At 36.2% G+C, this 25,806-nt stretch overlaps 1 pseudogene; it reads right to left on the bottom strand.

Moving 5' to 3' along the window:
* Positions 1–22,256: 22,256 nt before the first annotated feature.
* On the bottom strand, positions 22,257–22,700 carry LOC145687281 (protein GVQW3 pseudogene; annotated as a pseudogene).
* Between the last annotated feature and the right edge of the window lie 3,106 nt (positions 22,701–25,806).

Here is a 25,806-nt window from a genome sequence, read left to right as displayed (position 1 = left end):
TCAGCACAACACACAACACGACTACAGTCTTCCAATCAGTGTTTCTTTCAGAAAAAATGTTCCTGGGAGGGTATATTTAGGATTCCGGGGGTACTGCTGGTATTATTCTATTATAGATGTATTATTTTGGTCTCCCCGTGGGGGGTACTCTTAGAGTTCCAGGGGGCAGCACCCCAAAAACATGTCTGGAAGAAACACTGCTTAAAACAACGACTACTTAGTTTCGACCACGGGCGCCCGAAGGAGGGGGGAAGGGGCCCGGCCGCCCTTGCTCACGAAAATATATCTGTAATATAGCAAACTACGTATATTAAATATCAGGCGTAATATAGCAATCAAGGAGATGACCACCTTAAAAATTCTTCGAGCGCCAATGGTTTCCAGTAATGAATTATTACGACAGAAATATTTGTCAATATCGTCGGTACAGTCGAAAGGCAAGCCTTCCCCTCTTACTCTGAAATCCTTTTTTCAAAACCTCTGGCGCCACTTCAAAATATAAGAAGGCCCATGTGACTTTCTGATTTCAAAAATGACTTTGGTTCGAATAACATCATAAAACAATAAAACAAAACTAAATTTTATTGTCAAACCAGTATGCTTTCAAACTCAGTACAGGAAAAGGCCTACACGTTTCTGTCTTTGTTCGGAACGAGAAAACTCATGAACAATGGTTAGTTGCTGATGAAACTGGCATTAAGAGAACTTGTATTTCTATAAAGGATTTTTATACATAGATATAACCACCAGCCCTCGGAATGAAATATTCTGAAACACTGATCTCAAAGAATGGTTTAACATTTTACTTGAATCTGGAACAGTATCACTAAATATTTAAACTTAAATCGGTTGGAAAATAGAAATGAAAGCTGTTTGTAAGAATAATTTAAAAAATAACTTTAGGTCTTCCTTGTTCTTTTAAGATAGTCCTCATTTGAAATAATAAACGCTGGTATACTTTCGAAGGCAACAATTTATTCCGAGTTAATAAATTTTTAAACAATTTCAAAAATTGTCTTTTCATTTTTGAGATATGAGACGATACGAGGCATTTCAAGAGACGTCTCGTCTCGTCTCGGAAACGAGACGGGACAAGTAGTCTGTCTCGTCTCGTGTCTCGTATCAAAGGTTTCTGTCTGGTCTCGTGGCAACACTAGTTGAAAGAAATAAACTAATGAAATCTTTGGGTTTTACGTCCCACGATTATGCCGGTTAGGCTAAAGGAGACTGTGATGGTGAGTAATGAATGAAATGGTGGAATGAACAAAGCGGGAGAACCCCGAGAAAACCCACGCACACGGTGTTTGTCCACCACAAAGTTCACTTGTCGGGAACTGGGATCGAACCCGGACCCCAAGCACCAAAGTTGAACGCTCTACCACTGAGCCGCCGCGGTCCCAAGAAAGAAACAAATATGTAAAGATACATATATAAGTACACACACACGGATAAAGTAGTCATACATGTATTTTAATCTTCTGACTACTTAACCCCGACTAATTTAAGATTGCAAGAAAGTAATTATTAAGAAGAAATATAAACATATAGAAACGTATTTTGAAAGGGAAAAAAAGCAAACCGTACCAGCCGTGATATGAATCTGGGTTGCCCACTCAACAAGCAGACACCTTACCGAATTATTTGCGGCAGAACTTGCAATTTGTGGTTTTGAAGCTTTATTTATACTGTGTGTGTTATATAACGACGCTACGGGATGTCATTACTAGTGCGACCACCTCATTCAAGACCCTTTTTGTAAATTGTTTGAGGAAAAAAGAGTGATTTCGTAAATCAACAAAACGGATCTTGTATATAGAGGGTGTAACTAAAAGGTACGACAAAACTTCATGGGTGGATTCCCTATTGGTAGACAAGCAAAAACGTTCCGATGACCATATGTCGGGAAATGCATCGTTCCAGAATTACGGCCTTTCAGCCGACTACTGGTGTGAAATAGTCACATTCTGGTCGCTCCTTAATGTGTCTCAATTTAAACCTCAATATATCAAACTCTGATTAAGATAGAAAGGTAATTTTAGTAGCAACGTGTTCTGCAAAAATTAAGCTTTCCGCTGATATGCATTTTATGAGTGTATCCCCAAGGAATGCCATCTCCAAAATGCTGATGCAAAAATCAAACAAAAAACAAGTTATTACCCTCCCATGTCCACCGTGGTACTCCCACACATACATAAAATATACAGGGTGAGTCAAAAGTCCTTGGACACCTACATAAGTGAAAATCGACGGGAAAAGTAAAAAGTAATGATGGGAACAGAGGTTTGATGAGGGGCCGCAACTTTTGAAGTGTATGTCATCTTGAAATCCGCCATTTTGGATTCACGTCATTTTTTTTAAATGGGAAGGGGGTGTATGACCCATCAAATAACACTAGCTTGAGCTCAGGAATTTAGTGGTGTAATTTGTTTTTCCTATCTAGTACAGTTTAGAAGTTATTAATGTTCAAATGTGGGAAATTACCTTGATAATGAATGCTACAACACATGTTCTACGTGTTGTCCATTTCGTGCAATGCACGACTGTAGTCCCTGCAACCACTCTGACTGGAGTCTCACACGGAGGAAATGTCTCCTGAAGTTTGGTCACAGGCTTGTTGGATGCTTTCCTCCAGGTGTCTCAAATCACGGATTGTCTCAGCATACACTATCTGCTTAAGATGTCCCCATAGATAAAAATCAACGGGCGTTAAGTCAGGGGATCTGGGCAGCCACTCCACGTGACCACGGCGACCAATTCACTTCCGTGGCAGTTGTTCATCCAACCATTGACGGACATCAAGTCTATGGCCCAATGATGCGGGTGTCTCAATGATGCGGGTGTCCCATATGCCACACCAAACCATCACCTTCACTGGACTATGTTCTCGACTCGGGTCAACCCAGATCGGATTTGCGTCACACTAGTGTCGACAATTATGTCGATTAACCTCCCCGTTCAAAGTGAGATACACCTCGTCACTGAACAGTATGCCCTTGACAAACACAGGATCCAGTTCGTGTTGTTCAGTAGCCCACATGCAGAACTCCAACCGGCGATCAGGGTCATCCTCGTTCAGTTTATGTTGCATGTGCAGCTTGTAAGGATGCCACTGATTGGTGTGCAATATCCGGATAACGGAGGATTGGCTTATTGGACATGCTAGGGACACACGACGGGTACTTCGTGTAGGACTTTTCACAAACGACGCAACAACCGCCGTTGCAGTTTCGTCATTGGTGGCAGTCTTTGGTCGCCCACTACGTGTCCTATCTTGAACAGAGCCCGTCTCTCGGAATTTGGTGATCACGTGAGCCACCGTGCTGTGCGATACTGGTTCTCTGTCTGAATGACGTCGGTTGTAGTCAGCTGCTATTGTTCGGTAGCTGCGTTCCACTGATATAAGGATGATTTCGATCTTCTGTTCACGTGTCAGACCTATTTTAGATCACCTGGAACAGAGAGAACTGGGTCAGTATCAAGGTAATTTTCCACTTTTGAACATTAATAACTTCTAAACTGTACAAGATAGACAAAACTAATTACACCACTAAATTTCTTAGCTCAAGCTAGTGTTATTTGATGTGACATACACTTTCCCATTTTAAAAAAGAATTGAATCCAAAATGGCGGATTTCGAGATGGCGGCCATGAATGACATACACTCCAAAAGTTGCAGCCCCTCATCAAACCTCTTTTCCCATCATCACTTTTTAATTTTCCCGTCGATTTTAAAACTTATGCAGGTGTCCAAGACTTTTGACTCACCCTATAAATATAGGCGGAAAGCATCGTCCTTTAGAAATACATAGATATCAAAAATATCTTCCTAGGTTAATTAGGGTCTGAGTTATTGAGGTTTAAATTGAGTCACATTAAGGAGCGACCAGAATATGACTATTTCCACCATTAGGCGGTTCAATGGCCGTAACTCTGTAATGATACATTTCCCGACATATGGTCATATGAACGATTTTGCTTGTCTACCCGTAAGGAATCCACCTATTAAATTTTGCCGTACCTTTTTGTTACACCCTGTATATATGTGTGTTGGTGCAACAATAAGTTCCCAAGAATATAGATTAATTCATTTTTTATTTTAATCTACACAACAAATGCTTTTTATGAAAGCAAGGAGCCTGCGAGTTAAAGATGGTTAAAGACTGTAAATAAAATTGAAGATCTGAATTGCAGAACATCCGAAGTTCACCGGAGTACTTTTTTGTTTTTAGAAGAAAGACAAGAAGATTATACTTGGAATGCTATTCTGTTTAGCTGAAATTATTTTCATTTTTTTTAAAGTTTTGACTTGGACTTACGTATTATGCAAGTGAATATACCTGAAACATAAATGCTAACATAAAAAACCAAAAATGAAAAATACGAAGAAAAAGAGTGGACTTGGGATGTTTTGTAATTCAGATTTTCAATTCAAACTTCAAATGGAACTGGGGTAACTCGCAGACAATGGCTGACTTAACACTTTGATAATAGCTGGTGTAATGGCTGGTTTGAGAACACAATTGATATGGCCTCTGTAGCTAAGTAGACTCCCACCCTTCCCCCTCAACATTGGATACGGAAATGAAAAACTCATTTAGAATTTGATTGTTGATTCCAGTATATTTCAAGCATCACTTCTCGGAATCTGGGCCTTTGATATGTCGATATATCGCTATCATCGATTACTATATTATCATATATCAACATTCGATATCGCAAATATATGGACATGAATATAATCATTCTACATTTTTGAAATCGATATTCGGGGAGTGGGGATGCGAGGTATAAAGGTCCCCTAAGACTTGCGATGAATGAAGAAATTAAACTTCCTTTTTGCAAGATTGTTTTCTAATCATAATATCTTTATTACCAAACATTGCCATGTAAATACATCCACTTGCAAATTTGCAATATTATATGATGTAATTTCTTAGGAGCTAGAACTTTTTTGTTCCCTGAAGAAAGAAACAAAAAATCACGTGGAAAAGCAAGTACTTCGAACTTTGAACTAGAATTTACCGTAAGAAAGTTTTTTGTTTCTCTTCCTTGGAGATTTCCATCTCTTTTGGCCTTTGGGACCGCTAATTGACAAAAAGTGCACACATGATTGCTATATGCATTTATGCTCTGAGGCAGAGTCAGAGATTTAGAAAAGGAAACTACTTTTTAATAATAATAATAATAATAATAATAATAATAATAATAATAATTATTATTATTATTATTATTATTATTATTATTATAACAATGGGGTTTACAACTAGGGTCTTGTCTCTTTATCTTGCATGGGAAGGCCGCAAGTCTGCTACGCCACTGGTGTCCCCTATTCTGTGTTTGTCTCTTTTTCGTTTCGTGTAGATATTTGTTTTTGTGCTGTTAGGCTTTTATATGAAACTTTTATATTATGTAACTTTTTCTTTTTGAGTTTCTTTTTTTGGGTGGGGCGGGGGGAAAGAGAGAAATGCTTTCTTCTGATATCTGTTTCTTACCATTCATCTTGTTTGAACTGCTTAAGTAAGTCATTTTGAAACTTTTGATGTCATCCAACTCCATCACAATAATAAAATTGTCATTCTTAACAATTTGTTTTATTCCCTTATTTGCAGTTTGCCACACTGATATATTTGTGACAAAATTGAGGATTTGTCCAACGCCTTTCGAATTCGCAACCAACCCAACCGCCGAGCTTTTTGGGTTGCCTGCTATTGCAGGAAAAGGAGAATTGCAGGTGGTAATGCACTTTTGGAGTCGTGTATACAAAGCTCTCCCGAGTGCTCTTTCTGTTAAGAAAACTGAAAGATACAGTTCTCTATGAGTATATGAGAAATTCATACTTTGCATTTTTTCACAGCATAATTGGATATGGGACTTTGCTTTGGGGTAACAATAGACAACCACATGATGTTCTAGTTTTGCAAAAGAAAGCCATCAGGATTATTGTTGGAGCGCATGATAAAGAACACTGTAAACCACTATTTATCAGGCTTAAGATAATGACAGTAGTTAATGTATATATTTATCAAGTGCTACTTTACACTAAGCAAAACCTGGCAAATATGACACTCAAGGATGAAGTACATACATATAATACTAGATTGTGTAAGAAAATTGATATACCCTTCACTAGATTATCGAAGATCAAAAATAGTTATTTAGTTATTGGACCGAAGCTGTTTAATAAACTAACATCTTCCATACAGTAGCTGCCATTTAAGGTCTATAAGAAAAAGTTATATGATTGGTTAATAACGAATCCATTTTACTCGATTCAAGAGTTTAGTGAATGTCAAGACATTGTGTCGTAATTTGAAGTGTCACTTTTTCAAATATTATTAGATTGTTCATTATGATACTAACCAATTACTGATTGCCTGTATGTAATGATTACTTATATATATCATTCGGACGTTGTCTATTGCTTGTAAAGCTCAACGACAATATTTTATTCTAATCTATTCTATTTTCATTAGTTCTTATTCATAAATATAAGTACATGATACTTTTTGAATTTACTCTACTTCGAAACACTTGCTGTATAGTTTCTCAAGCTATTTTCTTCAGTGGTTGGCAACGCAAGGAGAAATGACGTCTCATACCAATATGACTGAATGTTCAAAGAGCCCGGAAGATTGTGCCAAGAAAAGAGGTACAGTGAATGTAAAAAGTATTCATACACCTCGGAAAATAGAAACATGTAACTCATCACGGTAAACAAACACCACTTGAACTGAAAATTTCTATTTTATTTCTTCAAGTGTAGGAAACATAACACAAAAATACACTGATATGAAACAAATTAGGATTGTAGCAAAGAAAGAAGCTGCTGTTCGTGCAGGAAATTCAAAAAGGTTGTGAAAAGAAAGAAAAATCAATCAACAAAAAGTATTCATACACTTCACTTAGTGACTTTGTTTTCGTCACATTGGCCACTTTAGTACTTCGTAGGATATCCTTTCGCTGCTATAATAGCTTTAATACGCTTTGGCATTGATGTTACCAAAGCCTTGGTCTTTGATGAGGGAATTATCTGCCATTCCTCTTGCAGAGCATTTTGCAAGTCTTGTTTATTCGAAATCGGTCGTTTTCTAATCTGTTTGTCAAGGTAGTCCCAAAGGTGCTCAATCGGATTAATGTCCGGGGATTGGGGAGGTGTTGGCATGTACTTCGGCGTATTGTACAAGATCCAAAGGCGTGTGTTTAAAGCGTAATGCTTTGAATCATTATTCTGCATGAATATGAAGTTTTATCTAATGCCCATTTGTTCAGCAGATGAATGGAGATTCGATTTTAAAATATCAATGTACTGTTAATGATTCATCGTACCATCTATAAAGTGCAAGAACCCTACACCAGATGCACTCATACACCCCCAAACCATGATAGAACCAAAACCATGTTTCACTGTAGGTTTCAGGTTTTGTTTTCGAAACTCTGTATTATTTTGCCTCCACACCATGGTTCACCCATCGGATGCAAAAATGTTGAATTTGCTTTCATCCGTAAATATCACACGGTTACAGAATTCTTGTGGTGTATTTCAGTGTGCTTTGGCAAATGTTAACCTTTTCTTCCTATTTACTTCACTCACAAAATATTTTCTTCGGGCTACCCGACCATGAAAGCCACGCTTTCTGAAGTATTTGCGAATCGTAGAACGTGAGACATGCACTTCACGTTCATTATAAAGCTCACTTGCAAGCTCTGGCACACTCAGACGCGGATGCTTTTTTTTATTTTTCGAACTATCAATGACTGACAACGCTTATTTAGTTTCACTGGACGACCTGTTCTATGTGCATTTTTCAACGTTTTTCTCTGTCGCACTCTATCAATAATACTTTGAATACACCCTCTAGGCCTACCAACAATGCTTGCGATTTCAGCAAATTTTATAAAAATGATGTGTTTTTCTGTTAATTCTATCCCAGAACACACGAAAAATTAGCAAAAGTAATTTTTTCATCTTTTAAAAAAATCGGGACTGTAGAGGTTAAGAGGAACATAAAATATATTTTGCAATTGTTGATTTAATTGGCTATTTCCTGTGAAGTGTTGTACTGTTGTATGAACATGCAATGTGGATAGGAAATAGCAGTGAAAAACTAGAAGAAGGGTTTGAAATATTAATATGTAACAATACAGAAAATTGGTTAAGTAGAAGAACAAAGTAATATTTATTTTTATTATTTTTTTTTTTTTTAGATTGGAGAGAAAAGAACAATTGGAAATAGTTAAAGAGAAGAAAGCATACCTGTTTAGGACATTGAGAAGAAATTGACTTAATAGGAATGTGATAAAAATGCGCTGTGGAAGACAAAGGAGCCAGGGTAAGATTAAGGTTGGAATTCATGGATAATGTTGAAAAGGTCAATCCTTACATCAAATTAAGAAGTATGAGAAAGACTGTAATGCACAGAAGCTTCTGTAGTAGTGATACCGGAATAATGATACCATATGTCTTACGAAATACTCTCAGTAAATAATTTATAAATTTCTAATCACATTAAAAAGTCAGTGGAATAACTCCCGATTCTGGTCTAAATGATGTGGTATTAGCAAGTACTTCAATGTGACTGGATCATTATTATCACAAAACTTATATTGTAAATAAAATTTCCAAAGTTAGGAAAAAGAAAGAATGGTTTCTTCCTAAAAAGATGATTATGTGTGCTAACTATTTGTATAATTTATTTTATTTTATTGCATTTTTGTAAATTTTTCCATATCGTATATTGAGTGTTTTCACATTAAATTATTTTCTGTTTAGTTTCCTGCACGACACCTACACTAAAACCAATAATGTGAAATGTTTTTTTATATGTTTAGGTTTATTATCATCAACTCCGAAGAGCGTTAACGGCCGTGAACAACACAATATCATTCTCCTTTTCACCTCAATGCACTCTGCTGTTATATAAAGCTACTTTATATAAGACTATGGTTGCTTATGACAACTGGAAGCAGACTATTTTATTTTTCTATTAGTTTTGTTTCCACATGCTGTGTTTTTACAGAACCTGAAGGGCTGATTGTTCCTTCATTTCTATAGTGGAATTTACCACTGAAACTATTTTGAAGTTCTTTCCTTGTTGAATTGAACAAAATTTCTTTTTGTTTTTTTTTTAACTAGAATATTGTAGAATATTGGATTTCTTTCTCTCTCTTTCTCTCCCTATATATATATATATATATATATATATATATATATATATATATGAACTAAACCAATACAACATTTAAAATACCAATATAGAGATATTTTCCATGGGAAATAAAATAGGAGATTTTTGGCTCTTGGAGAGAACTACTTCCAAGAAAAACTAGGATCTATTCCTCTACGTACGATCTCACTATGAACTAATTAACTGAATCGAATTTCACAATAATATAACGGAATATATATTGTGATATATATGTAAAGCAGTCGTAGCTAGTAAATGAAAAATTATACATACTTTCTTTATTTATTCAAATATTTTATCAGATTTGCATAAAGAGAAATTCAGTCACCTAACACTGTGTACTATAGAACAAAATTATCACTGGAGGGTCATGGTGGGTTAGTGGCAGAGTCTTGTAAGTTCGTGGTAAACAACATCGTGTACAGTGGGCCACATAAATTTTTGAGGTACACAATCCGTGAGTAAGGCAATCCAATTAACGCCATTAACGCCAGTTTCAAGATTAATTACGCCTGGTAGAGCAGCTACAAGAGCAGCATGAACTTGCTCCCACCTGTTAAAAGAACAAATGGTAAAGAGTGTTTTTGTGTAGGAGTGAGGAAAAACGCTGGCTGACGAAATGACAAAAGGGAGTCTTTGGATACTTGTACTCACAGTACACAGCACAGTACCAGAATAAAATATATTGACACTAGAGTCGCCGATGAGAAGCTAACAGTCGGAGGTCTTAAATAATATTATATTTAACTCAAATGAGGATTATATAAACAAGTTAACTTACTTCAAATGACTATATATATATATATATATATATATATATATATATATATATATGTGTGTGTGTGTGTGTGTGCTAGTATCAAATAATATACGGATAGATTATGCGGTATATGTATTTTGTTATTTTTTTAAGTAAACACAAAGCCTTGCGCTGAGTTCTGAAACTATTAACAACAGTCCTACCTGCAAATCAATTAAAGTATGGATGGATCATTCAGGGAAAGAACCCAGCCCCTAATGAAAATTTTCGGGGTCTAATAGGCCCTGAGTCCCTAGGTTCCGGTGCCACTGATTGATACGTAATAGAAAATTGATTTACTCAGTTCCAAGAAATCCGTTTGACATTGTAACTGAAACGAACATAAAATAAACTTAATAACTACCACTGAGCCACCGCGGCCCCCTTTTCATTTCAAGTACAGCCCCATGTTCTGACGTGTACTATTGCATCATGAAAAAACAATGTTGTCAAAGGTTTTTGTTCTAAACAGTTCTGGTTCTTTACTAATGAGTGCACAAACTTAAAAAATGTCAAACCAAAATTTTCCAAACAATAATTTCAAACAAAAAAGTTTACAAACAAAAATTTCGAACGAAAATCTTTGAAACAAAATTTTGAAAAAAAAATTTGAAACGAAAAAACTTGGAAACGAAAAAATTTCAAACAAAACATTTCAAACGAAAAAATCCAACAAAATTTTGAAACGAAAAAAAATTCAAACAAAATTTTGAAACAAAAAATTTCAAACAAAAAATTTGGAAACGAAAAATTTCAAACAAAAATTTCAAACAAAAAATTTTAAACAAAATTTTGAAACGAAAAAATTTTTAAAAATTTCAAACGAAAAATTTTTAAACAAAATTTTGAAACAAAAGTTGTCAAAAAAATTCAAACAAAATTCTGAAACAAAAAATTCATACAAAAATTTGAAAGCAAGAAATTTCAAACAAAAAGTTTCAAACAAAAAAATTTCAAACTAAAAATTTTACGCTTAACGGTTAACCGTCAAACTTTATCCGGTTTTTTAACTATTCGATTAACAAATAAACGGTTTTGATCATATTTATCAGTGAGTGCAAAATGTTGAACGAAACCAAGATTTTTAAATGTTAAACAAAACTTAAAACTGAATGCAGCAAAGATTTGAAAATCATCAACCAATCAGATTGCACGAAAGATAGTGATCAGCCAATCAAATTGCATTTACAATAACTTTGCTAGTGTCAGATTACATCACCTTATGATTAAATTTCAAACTGTTGTAGCATGTATTGCCTTTCGTCTATGAGTCATAAGATTCAATAAGGTTAGCTATCAGATTTCTAAAGCTCAAGGTCAAATCAATCACCACCAATGATCTTAGACTATGAGCTGTGACTAAAGTTCAATACATTGTTTCAAATTTCGCGCCTTATGTTAAAATTCTGTTTATCACCATTCCCAAATTTAAAGAATACTTCTCTTGATATACCTAAGTCTTAGAGTTAATCATATCATTATATGTTCAATAAGGTCAATAATGTCCGTCAATTGTTTACCTGAGTAGAACCAACTGTTTTCTAGAAGTGTGTACTCAAACTTAAGAAGTACCACAACAAAGGAAATGAATCCCTGTACACTACGTCATCAAGGACAATCACGTGGTATAACATCTTGCTTACGTTTATATTTGGCGGGAATAATCAAAACCAATGACGTAATTTCATTTGACAATTCTCAAATTATCCTACAAACTTTCAATGTACCAATGTCCTGGACTCCTAATTCCATCATAGGTCAATAACTGATCACGTGATCATACTCATATTTGACAATGATTTACCCAATGAATGAGATACTATCCAATTTCCAAAAGGGGCAATTTCCAAAATTAAAGGGGTGGGCCAAAGTACCGCTCCCAAAAATTTAAACGGGTGCAAAAATGTACCTATGTCTTATGATAGGAAATGAATCCCCATACGTGACCATATAACGATATAAGGTAATAGGACCTCATCCAATGGAATAAATTAAGTAAAAAACGAAACACGTGGTACAAGGTATTGCTTACGTTTATATTTTGGCAATTTTGTACCCCTAAAATGGAACGAGTTTATAGTAATATATATTATGGTCCTATACTATTATACCGAATGTTTAAATTGGACAATTTCCAAAATTTAAGGGGTGGGCCAAGGTACCCCTCCCAAATTTTTCAAGGGGTGCATTAATATACCCATGTCTTATGAAAGGTAATGGACCCCTGAATACGCCCATATAACCATATAGGATAATAACACCTCATCAAAAGCGATAAATTAGGTCAAAACCCCCCGAAATTTGACTTTTTGGCAATTTTTTACCCATAAAAGGGAACGACATAGACACCCAATACTGATACAGGTATGATCTGTCAGGAAAGTAAATGTACACCTATTTTTCGAGTCTGGCATTCCTGCGCTCCATCCGTGGAGAGTATGAGAATTAAATCAATCAAATGTTTACTGAGGGGCAAAAAGAAAAGCTTAATCTGAATAAGACATTGCAGAGGGGCACAAGCTGTGAATACGAATAGTGCATTGTGTAAATAAAGGACGACACCGAAAGAGAAAGCCAGAAACAGCTGTTAAACTTACAAAAAAAGAGTAAAAATTGTCGAAGTGGGAACATAAAACACAAATACAACAAATACGCCGACAACTAAACTGTCACCATGCCATGATCTTGGTGTAGTGGTTAAGGTGCTGGCTTACAAATGCAAAGGACGCAAGTTCGAATCCTCAGCAAGGACATTTTTAAAAATTTTTGTTAATAATACATACAACTCATGAGAGATGGTAAAAGAGGTCGTATTTAGTTTTTCGTAGCAATTATTATTGGTAATTTTTAGTACTGATAATACTTTTTGTCTTTGCGTATTGCTTTTGTTCTTGTCTTCATTTCGAAAGAGAAGAATATCCGAACAAATGCCACCAAAATTCCTCATATTTTGAATGTAAACGCCATTTGCAATTAGTAAAGAATAAAAATTGAACGTTCCGAAGTAGCTGCAAAAAGTAAAAGGAAAAACATGGAAGTCGACCATACTCATGGTTACTAAAAATACAATTTCTACATGCCTTACACCTCCCGACCACGTTTCTACGTTAGCAAGTAAGAGGCTTGTGTTTCGGTTAGGCTCGTCAATACGTTTTGCAAAGGGGCCCGGTTTAGCTCTGACGCACCACAGGTGCCAGAAGGGAGAAAAACACTTTTTCTCTCTCCCTCTGTGTGTCTATTTATCTATCTATTTGTATATATATAACGTTATTTGTGAATGCCAGAACCACCCTAATTTTCAGCGGATTGAGACGAAACTTGGCACAAACATTAATTGTTGAAATATCTTGATGAGTTCGTTAACCAGAATAATCAGATGAAAATGTTCAAAACGGTGGTCCTTCAAACTCTTAAAAAGTTCCAAGGGAACCAAATTTCGCCCATAAATAGGTATTCAGAAAGTTTGAATAAATTTTCCTCTTTTACTGAAATATTTGTGTGCACAAACTTATTGAAATATTGGACCCGATTAATCGCCTAAAGAAGGTTCACGCCCTTTCGCTACGGTCAGGTTTTTTTTTTTTTTTTTTTTTTGCAGGAGGGGGTTATTTTCCTATCGGAACAAGATGATTGTTAGTGATGATATGAAATTACACATTGAAAGTGAAGTAAATTGTGTAACGTGTTATTTGAAAGAATAATATAATAAATGTGCTTCGAGTTCGAGAGCCTGAATGGCGAGGAGTGTTATTTGATTTGCTTTTTAGTAACACATTGCATTGCAAATAAAGGTAGGCAACATTAGTGGTAAGTAAAACAACAACAACAACAACAATAATAATAATAATAATAATAATAATAATAATAATAATAATAATAATAATAATAGCTGTTGTTTGTGGCAAGGCAATATCTTCCTCAGTTCTTCTTCAAACGTAATTATTGTAACGCCATATCTCCCTTACAAACAAAATATTAGCAATTTATATCGAGAGAACGGGAAACTGTAGAGCGATGCGACCAACGTTGGACAGTATGCACTCATAGTAGGCCTACTCAGAAAAGTAAGCGATTTCAATGCAAAAGGAACGAAGAGTCATTGTCATGGGTACTCATGGGGCCACGGCAGAGCCCTCTTTAGGCAAAATGTCGATGGCTTATATCGAGAAAACAGGAGGTGATACTGAGATGGGACCAACTTTGGACACCGTGGACCCATAAGGCGCATCGAAAAAATTAGGGAGGCGGGCGCCAGCCAGCCTTACTTATTTCCACATAATAATATAAAATTATATTGTCGAAATACACATACGAGTTAGCTACTAATATTTCATATTATTATTATTATTATTATTATTATTATTATTATTATTATTATTATTATTATTATTATTATTATTATTATTATTATTATTATTATGTTATTATTATTATTATTATTATTATTATTATTATTATTATTATTATTATTATTATTATTATTATTATCATCTACAGCGTCTTTTCATTACGTGAGCATGTTTGACATGAAACCAAAGAGAAAATCCATCCTGTAGCGAAAAGAAACAATACTTTCTCTCAAATAGATTAAATATCAAGCCGAGATTGATTCGAACTCGCATGGACGGTGCGAAAAGCCAGTGCTTTGTCCACTATTTTTTTAACTGACTCACCGAACGCGTTTCAGTAACTTACTTATTGCTAATTTTACTTGCTTCACTCGCTTTTTCTAATAACTTATAGCGACAGGGACACGAACACAGAAACATCGAGAACAGTTAAAAATGATAGATGCTCTCCCGCCGAGAATCGAACCCGAGACTCCATACACCCAAGGCTCACGTGCTAGCCTCTAGACCAGCGGCGATGGCAACGCTCACTTTCTGTGTCGTTAGGGATTACGACCACTGTATTCCCAGCTATCACTTCTGTGGGTTGTATACTATGATCACATGTTTCTTCTTTGCTGGAAGAGTAAAACCTACATTATATGTAATACATGAGGTATTTAGACCTACATGCTCTTCATATAATGTAATAAAAGGGTCATGGTGTCGGATTTTAATACATGACGTATTGCAGTATACAACATGCTTTGCATTACTTGTTTGTTTGTAGATAGCTACTAGCTTAGTGTTCTGAAAGGTTGTGTATAAACTAGGGAAAGCCCGTTCCGGAATTATTAGTTTTCGGACTCCCGAAAGTAAAGCCGGACAAATTCCGGAATTCGGAAAATTCCAATTTTGTAATAATTTCGGAATTCGGAAAAATCCGGAATTTAGAAATTTCTGATTTCGTTAACATTCCGGAATTCGGAAAATCCGGATTTTTTCGAAAGTCGGAGTTTTTCTCAATTCCGGAATTTTCTAAATTCCGGATTCTTTCCGAGTTCCGAAATTCTTCTGAATTCCGGAGTATAACTGAATTCCATAATTTTGCGAAATCCGGAAAGTGAAAGTTCCGCTTCCGAAAAATGAATTTATTTTGGTTAATATGAATCGTGGCGGAAATAAGTCTTTGACCAGGTAATGGCGACTGCTTTGAAAGAAATGGGGAGTATGAGAATTCAATCTGTCATATTTGTAGTTTCGTGTGGAGAAAGAACGAACTTGTGAACCAGTGGTTTAAGAAAAACTCAAGTTATTAATATAAACTTTGCCGACTTCATAAAAGAAATACGAAAGACAATTTGAATCGAAAAATATAACATACAAGTTTGCAAGCGGAGACAAAGAAACCTAACGTAACCAGACTAAAGACGGATCGTTTACCGCGTAGCGATCGCGGTTCAGTGGTCAAGGTGCTTCTGCGAATGCACGTTGCAATTTTTTGTTTCTTACTTTAGAATTTTTGATGGCGATTGATCAGCGATAACATACGTTTTATTATATTCAGATATTTGAATACTCGGATGTTTCAATACTTGAACTATCAAATCTTCAGGAATAATAATAGTAATAATAATAATTATTATTATCTCGTAGAAGATTAAAAGCTAGAAGCTAAATTATCGCTCAGGTCATACCATTACAAGGAGAAACGTGACATTTGGAAAGAATATTTCGGTTTGGTTTAATGTTGCTCACGAGAAGAGGAGTTTCTCATCTCGTTTCTAAAACAAATAAAATAACATGAGAATTAACATTTTACATTCGAGACGGGTCAGGGCTAAATCAAAATTTTCGTCTCTTTTTGGAGATGAGAATCGAGACGAGACGAAAAGTATCGTAAACATTTCCCGTCTTGTCTCGATTCTCGAAATAGTGTATGTCCATTCTTTAAGTAACAATTGCTCTGTAGACTGAATCTCATAGGCTATTTCGTTACATTGTATTTCAGAGCTCATTGAATTATGCTCTGTGTAGGTATTTTTGTAGCAAAGCTTTTATATTTACCTCTGCATATTCTAAAAATTAGTTTATTATATGCCTTACTGTCGCGTGATATTCAGTTATATTTATTACAGTTATTTTCCTCAAAACATACTTTCTACATAAAACTTCAATAAAAGGTTCTAGTTTAAAATGTTGGTAGTTGCAGAGGTGTGTCTTGAAGGTACGGAACCCTTTCCCCGAAATCTCTACTTTTAAGTAAGTTTTGCCAAATTTCAGGGCAAGTTTAAAACTATTATTATTATTATTATTATTATTATTATTATTATTATTATTATTATTATTATTATTATTATTATTATTATTATTATTATTATATCAACTCCATGTATAATCTTTAAAAGATATACGGTTTGTATCTGAATAGTAATAGCTAATTGACTGTCGATCTCGGTCGTCTGGAAGTCTTCAGGAGGCAAGGACATCGGTCACGTTCTGGGTTTGAGTTCCGAAGGGGCAAGTATTCGGGCTCGAGCAAAAAATTGTTAAAAGTTATAGGCTTCATCCAAACATATTCAAAACAGCTGGGACCAGGTTTGGGCTTCTCAACGGCTCGAGCGGCTCGGCTTACAGCTCATTCAATATCGAACCGAATCGAGAAGTGAGCCGAGCCAACAGCTCACCACACCGAGCCGATTTGAGCCATCGGCTTAGTTGAGCTGAGTCGAAACGTGCTGATGAACTAGTTTCAACTTAGCTGGCTCGAACCGGTTCACATGAGCCGAGTAGGTGACCCATCCCAACCGAGAAAGCTCGAGCCATCGGCTCAATTGAGCTGAGTCGATGGCTTGTTCCAACTAAGCCGGCTCGGGTCATCGGCTCATCCCAACCGAGCCGACTCGAGCTGTTCGCTCAGTTGATACGAGCCGAGCCGGTTGATATCACTACCCAAGTTGGTCTTCTGCTTGGGCTCAAGAATTCGACCGTACAGATCTCAGCCTTGATTTTAAGAACTACAGTATATACTTATATTGGTGATTACGACATTTGAGGCTGTCTCGTAATAATAATAATAATAATAATAATAATAATAATAATAAACTCTTGTCTTCTCGTTATCTAGACGAGACGAGATACACTAAAATTGCCCCACGAGATGCACTAAAATTACGAGATGAGACGCACCTCTGTCGTGAGCAACACTAAAAGTATTCCACATTACTGCTTGCACTATTACTATTGCAATAAGATTATTGGTTCGTTCCAAACATGTTCATGTAATGATATTTCCACCAAAGTGCATGCCGTAGTTAATTTATTCGTTGATCTGGAGACAATTTAGTGCCCATTAATAAATTAAATAACATACAATGGAATAAAATTACTGAAATGATATCGTATTATACAGTAATTTCGCCGTGCAAGTTCAATAGTATAATAATAATAATAATAATAATAATAATAATAATAATAATAATAATAATAATAATAATAATAATAATAATAATAATAAAACATTTTCATCGGTCGTGCGCGGAAAGTGAGAATTAAATCAATCACATGTCAAGTCAATGTAAGGAGAAGAGCCTAAACTGAATAAGACATTGAAGCGGCTCACAAGCTGGGAATAAGAATAGTGCATGGTGTTAATAAAGGACGACACCGACAGAGAGATCCAGAAACAATAGGTAAACGAAGAAAAAAAAAGAGTAGAAATTGTTGAAGTGGAAACAAAATACAAATACGAATAGGGATGAGCAGGAGTCGAGCCAAAATTCGACTCGACTCGAGTTCAGTCCGAGTCGAGTCAAAGGTATTTTTCTTGTAGTATTTAAAATTATACTGTAGTTCTTAAAATTAAGGCTGAGACCTGCACGGTCGAATTCTTGAGCCCAAGCAGAAGACCAACTCGGGTAGTGATATCAACCGGCTCGGCTCGTATCAACTGAGCGAAGTTGTTGTATTACTATACATCTGCTTCCGCCCCTGTCAAATCTGGTCGATCTCGTTGACGCGACATATTTGCTTTTTATACCCCTTTCTTCGTTTACTGAACAAAACAGTAACTATTCTGAAATATACTACTGCGCATGCCTCGTAGATAAATATTTCTGATGCCAATAGTTTCCGTTTTGTCCAAGGAATGTTCTTTTTCTTATTCCCAGCATGACCCTTTTATTACATTATATGAAGAGCATGTAGGTCTAAATACCTCATGTATTACATATAATATAGGTTTTACTCTTCCAGCAGAGAAGAAACATGTGATCATAGTATACAACCCACAGAAGTGATAGCTGGCAATACAGTGGTCGTAATCCCTAACGACACAGGGAGAGACTGGTGCCCTTCCCGCTGGTCTAGTCGCTAGCACGTGCGCCTTTGGTGTATGGAGTTCCGGGTTCGATTCCCGGCGTGAGAGCATCTATGATTTTTAACTGTTCTCGATGTTTCTGTGTTCGTGTCTCTGTCGTTATAAGTTATTAGAAAAAGCAAGTTAAACGAGTGAAGCAAGTAAAATTAGCAATAAGTAAGTTACCGAAACACGTTCAGTGAGCCAGTTAAAAAAAAAAAGTGCACAAAGCACTGGCTTTTCGCGCCGTCCGTGCGAGTTCGAATTAATCTCGGCTTGATTTTTTATCCATTTGAGAGAAAATAATGCTTCTTTACGCTACAGGTAGTCCACTCTTTTCGTATTTTTCGCTGTCGTTCACAGTTAAAGTAACTGACTATTATTCTTTCTACGAATGATGGATCTTCTCTTTGGCTTCATGTCAAACACGTACACGTGATGAAAAGACGCTGTCGATAATAATAATAATAATATGAAATATTAGTAGCTAACTCGTGTGTGTATTTCGACAACATAATTTTATATTATTATGTGGAAATAAGTAAGGCTGGCTGCCCCCCCCCCTATTTTTTTCGATGCGCTTTATGGGTCCACGGTGTCCAAAGTTGGTCCCATCAAAGTATCACCTCTCGATATAAGTTATTGACACTTTGCCTAAAGAGGGCTCTGCCGTGGCCCCATGAGTACCCATGACAATGACTCTTCGTTCCTTTTGCATTGAAATCGCTTACTTTTCTGAGTACTATGAGTGCATACTGTCCAACGTTGCTCCCATCGCTCTACAGTTTCTCGTTCTCTCGATATAAATTGCTAATATTTTGTTTGTAAGGGAGATATGGCGTTACAATCATTACGTTTGAAGAAGAATTGATTAAGATATTACCTTGCCACAAACAACACCTATTATTATTATTATTATTATTATTATTATTATTATTATTATTATTATTATTATTATTATTATTATTATTATTATTATTATTATTATTATTTTACTTACCACTAATGTTGCCTACCTTTATTTGCAATGCAATGTGTTACTAAAAAGCAAATCAAATAACACGCCTTGCCATTCAGGCTCCCGAACTCGAAATACATGATTTACAGTTCTCTGTGTTAGAGGAATGCACATTTATTATATTATTCTTTCAAATAACACGTTACACAATTTACTTCACTTTCAATGTGTAATTTCATATCATCACTAACAATCATCTTGTTCCGATAGGAAAATAACCCCCTCCTGCAAAAAAAAAAAAAAAAAAAAAAAAAAAACCTGACCGTAGCGAAAGGGCGTGAACCTTCTTTAGGCGATTAATCGGGTCCAATATTTCAATAAGTTTCTGCACACAAATATTTCAGTAAAAGAGGAAAATTTATTCAAACTTTCTGAATACCTATTTATGGGCGAAATTTGGTTCCCTTGGAACTTTTTAAGAGTTTGAAGGGCCACGATTTTGAACATTTTCATCTGATTATTCTGGTTAACGAACTCATCAAGATATTTCAACAATTAATGTTTGTGCCAAGTTTCGTCTCAATCCGCTGAAAATTAGGGTGGTTCTGGCATTCACAAATAGCGTTATATATATACAAATAGATAGATAAGTAGACACAGAGGGAGAGAGAAAAAATGTTTTTCTCCCTTCTGGCACCTGTGGTGCGTCAGAGCTAAACCGGGCCCCTTTGCAAAACGTATTGACCAACCTAACTTAAACACAAACCTCTTACTTGCTAACGCAGAAACGTGGTCGGGAGGTGTAAGGCATGTAGAAATTGTATTTTTAAAAACCATGAGTATGGTCCACTTCCATGTTTTTCCTTTTACTTTTTGTAGCTACATCGGAACGTTCAATTTTTATTCTTTACTAATTGCAAATGGCGTTTACATTCAAAATATGAGGAATTTTGGTGGCATTTGTTCGGATATTCTTCTCTTTCGAAATGAAGACAAGAACAAAAGCAATACGCAAAGACAAAAAGTATTATCAGTACTAAACATTACCAATAATAATTGCTACGAAAAACTAAATACGACCTCTTTTACCATCTCTCATGAGCTGCATAGATTATTAACAAAAATTTATAACAACGTCCTTGCCGAGGATTCGAACTTGCGTCCTTTGCATTTGTAAGCCAGCACCTTAACCACTACACCAAGATCATGGCATGGTGACAGTTTAGTTGTCGGCGTATTTGTTGTATTTGTGTTTTATGTTCCCACTTCGACAATTTTTACTCTTTTTTTGTAAGTTTAACAGCTGTTTCTGGCTTTCTCTTTCGGTGTCGTCCTTTATTTACACAATGCACTATTCGTATTCACAGCTTGTGCCCCTCTGCAATGTCTTATTCAGATTAAGCTTTTCTTTTTGCCCCTCAGTAAACATTTGATTGATTTAATTCTCATACTCTCCACGGATGGAGCGCAGGAATGCCAGACTCGAAAAATAGGTGTACATTTACTTTCCTGACAGATCATACATACTATGGTCCTAGGCTATCATATCAAATTTTTATATTTGGCAATTTCCAAAATTTAAGGCGGGTGGTCCTATGTACCCCTGCTAAAATTTAGGGGGTGGGCCATGGTATCCTGCCAAAATTTAGAGGGGGTGGTCCTATGTACCTCTAGGTCATTAACCCCGGGCCAAGGTCATTGACCTTTGACCTATGACCTCACAGTGAGTCATTCGCGCCAACGGGAGGGCCTACTACTGTCTTATATACACAATTCTATACTATATTCAATAGTATCATATATATTTCTATTTTCATATTTATATTATCAATGTAAATAGCAGCAACACAAAATATCAATATCAATATTGAAATACTTTTTTTTCAATCAAAGCAAAAGGTCAGATAATCGGGGATAATCGGGGTCTTACGCATCCTCTTGCATTGTTTGCATAATGCGAGGTGTGATTGGAAAGTTTTAAGATTAAGCTTGTAATTTAAAAATGGCAGTACTTACAGGCTATTGTAATGGATCTCCTTCAAAGTAGTCCCCTCTGAAGAACACACCGATTCCAACGCTGTTTCCACTTCTGAAAGCATTCCTGAAAATTATTTTCCGTGATGATGTGAAGCACTCTCTCCGCGTTTGTTTGAATGTCCTCAATTGAGTCAAATCTCTTCCCTTTCAATGACAATTTTAATTTAGGAAAGAGGTAGAAGTCGGCCGGGGCCAAATCTGGGGAATACAGGGTTGAGGAAACACAGGAATGTTGAATTTGGCCAAAAGTTCCTGGATTGAGAACGCACAATGCGCTGGTGCATTGTTCTGGTGCAGAATCCAATTCTTTTCTTTCCAGAGAACAGGCCTTTTCCGCCGCACATTTTCGCGCAGACGCTGAAGGACACTTTTGTAGCATTCCTGGTTGACTATAGGGGCAAATTCATGATTCACGATACCCTTAAAATCGAAAAAAAAAACTACCAACATTGTCTTCACATTCGACCGACTTTGTCGCGCTTTCTTTGGTCTTGGTGAATCTGGGCTCTTCCACTGAGAAGACTGGGCCTTTGCTTCTGAGTCATACGCATAAACACATGATTCATCACATGTTGTTGCCCTATTCAAGAAATCAGTCCATTTTGGCTCGATTAAACAGTTCTTGGGACACTTCAAGTCTGTGTTGTTTCTGTTCGTGTGACAACACTTTCGGAATGAATTTCGTGGACACTCGAGGCATGTTCAAATCATCAGTTAAAATTGACTGAACTGCATAGAAACTTATATCCAGGTTTTCAGCCATCTCCCTAATTGTAAGCTTACGGTTCGAGCGCACTAAATCGCTAACTTTTGCAATGTTTTTGTTAGTTTTTGATGTTGAAGGTCGGGCAGACCGGGGGTCATCCTCTATTGACTCGCGGTCATCTTTGAATCTGTGAAACCAGGTAAACATGTTTGACCGGCTAAGACATTTGTCTCCAAAAGCTGTTTTTAAGAGTTCGTAAGTCTCCGAAGCAGATTTCCCAGTTTTAAAACAAAATTTCACACAAACGCGTTGTTCCAACTTTTCATCCATTTTGCACACTTAAAAATCCACCAAGACACACACACACACGCCCGCACACAACTGGTTGCAACGCCGTACTAAATAAAGATATCTCGGTGCATGTTTCAGCATGTCTCAAGGACACACCAAGCCAGCTTCCATGCTAACGGGTGATTATATCTACTCCTTCTGAGCAGTGTTGCCAACTGTCTTAAAACTTTCCAATCACACCACGTATATGGCCAAACATGTCTTATGTATGTGAAATGTGGCAACTTTTACGTACTGCAAGCAGTGGCGGTTTTAGCGGGTTGGCCGCGTAGGCACGAGCCTACCCAAAATTTTGAAAAATATATAATACTAAAAGATATAATAAATAGTAAATATATTTTCCACATTTTATATTAATGATAAATAATTATTCAATAAACAGCATTAACCACTACTGTAAAAGTAATTTCCTATTGTCATTAATCAATCAAATGTATATATGTATACATACGCGAGGGAGTGGGCCTACTCAAAAATTAAATCCTAAAGCCGCCCCTGACTGCGAGCCTTAGCATGTTGGAGGTGAACTACTGGAAAATTGAATAAAAAATTTGTTGAGAAATGACTTGATACTAGACCGAAGTAATTTGTTTTATCTTCGTTTCAGCTACAATGTCAAACGGCTTTCTTGCAAATGAGTCAATCAATTTTCCATTTCTCTGCAGGTAGCTTTTTTTAAAAAAAAATCACATTCATTCTTAGTGAAATAGATGTGAATAACACTGTTAATAACAGAACTGTATCTAGTCATTTTTCCGAGAAGAAAAGTAGAATACCATCTAAAATTTATGATAAAACTTAAAGACATAGTTATTCTTCTTACAGAATCTGTTACAATTACTAAAGAAAAATTCTCTTGAAGAAATCTCTCCCAGGACAGAATTCCTTGTCTCGAAAGAAAATTTAAAATATTTTCTACAAAGTGCTGGAAGGTCTTTAGGCAGAACGGAAAGACACTATTAAAAATCTTGGTATTTTGGTTTTTAAAAGATTTTGAATTTTTGTTTTTAAGTGCCAATAGAATAAAACAACCTACTTTGGACAAGATAAATTTTCTAGCAAAGCACGCAATGCAAGATTGAATGGAAATCAAACTTTACACGGCTGTGACTGTCAAAATAACATTTGATCAATCGATTGCCAAAGATTTCATCTCGATGTCGCACCAAGCATGAGAAAGTCGATGCTAATTGGCTTTGGCTGAGGAAGGTAATCCAATGCAATCGTTCGTTGCATCAACGAATTTTAAAGTTTTTTTTAAAAAAAAGCTAATTAAAAAGACGATAATAGTTTACGACCTTAATGCAACATTGCACTCCCCAGATTTTTTGAACACCCCCCTAAATTCAAAATTCTGGATAAATCACTGGATGCAACAGTTACTCGCCACTATTCCCACTTCAAAAAATCTGAGAGACCTGCTTGAGAACTTTAAGAAACATTGTAAAGAAATAAGCGAGTTGTTTCCTGAAGGGTTGAAAGTCCTTCGTCTCCTGCTTGTCATTCCGGCGACATCTGCAACTGTCGAGACGTTTCTCAATGTTGCGGCGTCTCAAAACTTATCTGAGGTCCACAATGACCCAGGCAAGACTGAACCACTTTGCAGTTCTTAGTGCTTACCCAGACATGCTTGACTCAATGAACGTGAAGGAATTGTGTAGAGAACTCACAAATAGCTCCTACCGTGCGACTGTCTTCGGAAAAGTGTGAATTCTGCTCTTTGAAGTGTGCAGTTTTTGTGTCGAACTGAGCTATATAGGATCACAGTGGCTCGTTAATTTTTACATTGAACATTTAATCAAATTGAAACTATATTATTCCATTCTTGTTAAATATATTAAAAGTTGGATGTTACGTACGCAAGGGCTCAAAAAACGTCTTTTAAAAAGTTTTTTCCACCGCTTTTATGCCTGTCAAATTTTGAGCTTTTTTTTTCTTTTTAATATTTCAACTTCAATGAAGAAAGAACTTTCCACCTTTGTTCCCCATTATAAGAAGAAAAAGAGACTTAATTACTGAATTCTGAAGAAAAATAAATATGAGAAGGTCAACAATCAAGTGTTCCGTAACCCATCCCAGAGGTTCCGGATTCGATTCCCCACGATGTACACAAGGAAGATTTTATTTTTTTTTTCTTCTTACAATTATTGTTGTAGTCTCAAGGCTCGAAGAGCACGCTGTAATTTCTCCTTTTTTTTCTCCTGATAATAATAAATGATGGCACAAGGCAAATGTCCTTTCCTACCCAAGTTTCCGCAAAGCTAATCACTACTTCACTTTTGGATTTCTTCATCCTTTCCTTGTCTGTCCTAACTTCCCCGTAGGTCTGCATTCTTAAGGAATGCTGAATTATCGATCTAATGTTCCTGTTTGCTTGTCTACAAGGAAGACATAACTTGCCGACCTACGTGTCTTCCGTATTTATGATTTAATGCTGTATTTGGTTTTTCTTGCTTAAATTTCAAAATTTCTACCGGGTTTGGTGCCCGCTTGCATGGTCAATCCCCGGACACGTTTTGCAAAAGATCAAGCTGACGTTGGGCTTCATGACGTATGTGGGAGGTGCCAGTTTGGACACCATCGTCCCATGTTTGGATTAGGAGGAGGAGAGAGGCGGAGTTTCAACCAAACCCCGGAAACGAATGATGAACAAAATCAGGAGGATGAAGAACGATCGGGGTCTTGACGATCAGTGCATGAAGGTGACATCGCACGCTTAAGGATCCTTTCTACGATGGAACTACATCAAGCTCAAAAGGTAAATCACCGCAGAAACAATCAGGAACGAACACACCAAAACTCTCTCAAAATTTGTTAAAGTCAAATCTTGTCTTAACCTTTTCCTTAACGTTTGCCGTGCCAATTATCTAAAACCAATCCAAATTGCATTTTATTTCTAGAATTAGTAAATTCAAGCCACATCTCAGAGTAATGAAGGAAATAGTAATTTATAAGTATTTCAACTTAAGATTAGAGCCTGTCTATCATAAGAAATTCAGCTAAATAAGGACAACATTACCCTTTCTCCTATCCGAAGATTGGTAATGTTTCATGGTGGAAAGATGCTGTTGTTTGATCTCTGTTG

The sequence above is a fragment of the Thermobia domestica genome, chromosome 6, assembly GCF_964235325.1.
Source record: "Thermobia domestica chromosome 6, izTheDome1.hap1.1, whole genome shotgun sequence".
In the NCBI taxonomy this organism is placed as follows: domain Eukaryota; kingdom Metazoa; phylum Arthropoda; class Insecta; order Zygentoma; family Lepismatidae; genus Thermobia; species Thermobia domestica.
The sequence above is the reverse complement of the archived record's forward strand: the minus strand, read 5'-3'. Positions and strand labels throughout refer to the sequence as shown.